This window comes from Anneissia japonica, unplaced genomic scaffold (assembly GCF_011630105.1).
Source record: "Anneissia japonica isolate Jap-2015-1 unplaced genomic scaffold, ASM1163010v1 scaffold22248_len4009_cov244, whole genome shotgun sequence".
Lineage (NCBI taxonomy): Eukaryota > Metazoa > Echinodermata > Crinoidea > Comatulida > Comatulidae > Anneissia > Anneissia japonica.
In genome coordinates, this window is record NW_022696196.1 from 1 (window position 1) to 4368 (window position 4368).

The window sequence follows — 4368 nt, forward strand, 5'->3', positions numbered from 1 at the left end:
CGCCGTCAAATTTCGCGCGAAATCCAGCGATGACGATGAGGTCAAAGAGTAGGTTCAAAAGAAAGCGTACTTACCTAGGGCCTATTGCATATTCATCATCCATATTAATGAGCTTCTTAAGCAAGGGTAGGTAGGAGGAGGAGGAGAGCATTGACGTTTTTGCACCATGGAGATTGATAATTCCTGTATGTACAAATATCATTCTATTTATATATTGATGTATTACACAGAAGTGGGTTTCTACTATTTTGCAATGAAAATTTTGTTTTTATTTGCTACATTGTGAAGTATAATCTATTTTCTGCCGGGGGTGGGTAATTCAATTGTTACATATCCTCACCTATAATTAAAAAACTATTTGTTTTAAGGTTATATATTTATTACTTTGCTTTTGATTAATAATCGTAATCAAGATCAAAGTTTTTAAATAAATATATATTTTTAAAATGTGGTACTGTACTTACTACACTTACCACCACTACTACTACAGTCTGTATTCTTGAATCTCGGTTGAAATGGACTGAGCAATAAAGTTTGCGCATGCGTGTAGCGATTTTAGAGAAGGTTGCCCTTTCCCTTGATTTATATTTCCCTTGTTATGTTTCAAATGAATGGCGGTAAACAATTGGAGGAGCATCTTGATGAGATAGTTTGTTCATTTTTTACTATCTTTCACTTGTTGTAAACGGAGACAAATTACGAATAGTTTATAATATTGGTTGAAGCAAGTATGTTTAGCCATAGCAATGCTTTTAACTACTGACTGTTTGCTCTGTCTTTTTGTCATGTGTATACAAAATATGTGGATTTCACCACCAGGCGCCGGGGATTGAGCAGTAAATTCCTGCTTGTCAGTGGCTAGAAAACGGGGTGTTTTACCTAGGGTAGGCCTAGCTAGGCTGACATCTGATAAACTACTAGTCCTAATTTCAGCCGGCTATAGCAACAGCTGATCTGTACATACATATAGTAGTAGTAGCCATAGTAGGCTAGACCTATAATATAGTATAAATATAATTATAATATAGGCCCTAGCCTAGCCTAGGCCTGCAGTCCAGCCTAGCCAGGCCTAGCCCTATGCTAGGCCTTCAGTTCTAGACTACTACTATTACTAGGCTAGTAGAGGCCTAGGTAGGGTATTCGCAGGTAGGTAGGGTTTGTGATTACAAAATAATGAATAAAATAATATTTTCAATCAGGCCTTAATAATATTTTGTACTATTTCACCCACAGGAACTTTGGTTTTACTTTTAAAATATCTTCCAGAAGTTATTATTATCTGTTGTTTTTGTGAACACTTTCAAGAAATGCTTGGATGCTGTTGGTGGGTCTAAAAGGCTTAACGCCTAAAACTTACACATTTAATAATCTACCTAGTGTACTATTAGGACCTGAGAAGGCTAGTGGTACCGTTATATTGAATTTATCATTTTAACAGGCTAGTCTATTTTAGGAATACTGTAGGATCTGGCTTGACTACTACAAATTAACTAACCTAGGCAAGGCCTAGCTTGGGTAGAACATTTACTAACTTATATGTTTGTTCTCTTTCAGATAGCACCATTTAAGCTGTTGGATTGCCATTCAAAAAAGCAATCTTAAATTAACTAAAGTTTGCCACAAGCAGATAGTTTCCTGAAAAAATGGAGGAAACACCAGTTCCTGTTAAGAAAAGGTTGTCTTTATCACTTGCAGCTAAAGATGTATGCTCCCCTTGCTTTAGCAAAAATGCTGTAGAATCGCCAATGAGTAGCCTTGCACACAGTCTGATTGGTCTGTCGTGGTACGTTGAAATTTATAAACCATTATATATGTAATAAAAATTGTACACTCTTAAAAACACAAACATTAAGAAAACCCATATTGATTTTCAATATTTAGTTTTTTCCGTAGAACATCAGGGGATCAGACTTCTAATAAAAAAAATGGAATACTGTATCAGTATGGGTCCTCTTTTTGTTAACAGTATAATAATGTCTCAGCTCAGAGGGTGCTTATGATGATATTGTATTATTTATATGTTAAGTGTAGACCAAGGTTTATTTCATGTATTTTTTTTCAAATAATCAAGCAAAACTGATTCAAACATTTGATTCACATAAAACTCAAGGAAGTATAAATAATAATGTGTTTCTTTCAAAGTGAAATTACTACAGTTAATAATAATAATAATAGTTGAATAATTTCTAAGTTGATCTTATTGTACATGCCAAATTAATGTGTTTTCCATTATTAACAATCTGTAAGTCAAATTTTATCTAAGTTGAACAATATTTCAATGGCATTTTGGATTTAACTTAGGCAAGTTCAACTGTATTATTAAATTATGGTTTTAATGATCCACATAAAGCAGAGTGTACATTACTCTTCAACTAATGGGTTAAAAGTATAATGTGGTTTTATTTAAATTATTTCTACCATTTACGGATAATAATGAACATAGTTGTAGATACTTTATAACAATTGTAAAATAGTGTGCAGTACTAATTGTGTTTTCTAATTTGTAACTTGAATCAATCTAATAAGAGAAATCTTGACTAGTATCATATTTATAACCTAAGTAATCAAAGGTTGATTTCATTTTTGCAGTGCTGGGGGAACACCAAGAAGACGTCTGTCTTTGTGTGAATCACCAGCATCATCTAGATCATCTTTAAGCTCTGACGCAGGTAATTAATAATTGTAGCAGTGTACCATAATACAGTAGTTCATTTACACTGTATGTGCAAGTCTTATTAGAATAGATAGACTTGCACACTGCTCCATTAATTTAGACATTAATGGCCAAATATTACCAGAAGATTATTAATCTTAATGCATAGCTCAGCAAAAGTTAGCTTGTGTGTGTGTGTGCGCTAAACTATGGATGTCCGTTTTTAACCTTTGGTACCCAGTTCAATTCCATCCGCTGTTCTCCTTTTGTGCACATCGTTTAGAGACGTTTAAGCTGTTTGGTCTCATGCAATATTGCCCATGAGCATGTTAAATGATGCACTACACTCTTCGGAAAAGATACAGATTTGTTTCCTAGTTTATTGCCACTACCAGATGGACCCCATTGAAAATATGTCTTTGGATTTCTGTGGGTTTCCCTTGGTGTTCACATCGATTAATGTATATCTAAGGCATGACATGTTCTGAAAGCCTGCCACCCTCCAAAAATATTTATTAAAATATAAACACTTTTTAATTGTTGGTATCTTTACCACCATTGATAAATCATGGTTTCAGATTGATGGTGATTCAGAATTGTACATCCAGCGCTAACTGTTGCTTATTTATGTGCAAACATTTTGCAGACCTATAAAACAAATCCTTTGTTATTTATCATTAAAGCTTTGTGTTGAGCTATTTTAGAATACAGTTCCTGCTTGAAACCCTCAGTAAAAACCTATTGCGTGTTGAAAGATAATATATTTTTATTCATCTTTATTTTGGACAATCTCTAAACTCCTTGATTCTTAATATTTTGCATACCAGGTGCATAGTTCTGCACCATTTTATCTTCTAGGTACACAGTAACTCTTTTTGCTTTCTGTATAACCCATTTTTCTTGAAGATACTTTTTCACTGTTAGTTTCCAGTGTAGATTTATTAAAAACTAGAGTTAGTTATGGACATAATTGTAATGGAGCTTAGCTCTGGTGGAAACAGTGTACAGTAGTAATAGGTTGTACTAATGGACTTATTCCTGATTTTATAATACAGTTAACTAGATTACCTGCTGCAGAAGCTTCATTAGATACAATGTTTTTATTTATCAGAAGAATATATGTATCAGGTTGACAGCTGTGTTACCACTACCCAGCTTTATTTTCTCAACTAAAGCAAATCCCTAAAACAATGGCAAGGATATCTGCTTTGTGTTAGTCTTAGTTTCTGCACTGTGCTTTGCGGTTCCTCGTAGACAGATTTAGCCCTAATCAATAATGCCCTGCATTAGGCCTGCCATGCAGTAATTAATATTATTCAACTCAACAACATGGCTTTCCATTCAACATTACTACTTAATACATTTTCTGATCTTTGTACCTCCAGTCCTGTCTTGGGTGGTGTAGACCAATATCTTCTGATGACGTCTTGGAGTACTGTACATTTCTACCTTGCAGCTTAACCCAGTATTCTCCTGAAGCTGTTTTAGCCGTCAATTTTACTAGTAAAAATAACTGACCAACCAGTAAAAATTATGTGTTGGTAGAATAAAAAAATCACTTATTAGGCATAGGCTGGCCTTCTTTCAATAAACGAACATCATTCCAACCTAGGCTATGATTATGTATTGTTTTTTTAAGCCATTTAACGCCACTTAAAAGTGGCAATACCTTACATTGCACACTTTAGCTGGCTCTACATGGACAAATTTACCAG

At 34.2% G+C, this 4368-nt stretch overlaps 1 long non-coding RNA gene across 1 annotated transcript; it reads left to right on the forward strand.

The window, feature by feature from the left end:
• The first annotated feature begins 571 nt into the window (after positions 1 to 571).
• On the forward strand, positions 572 to 2676 carry LOC117101744. Its single transcript, XR_004444317.1, has 3 exons — positions 572 to 728; positions 1555 to 1783; positions 2590 to 2676. It is a non-coding gene; the product is annotated as an uncharacterized LOC117101744 (long non-coding RNA).
• Positions 2677 to 4368: the final 1692 nt, after the last annotated feature.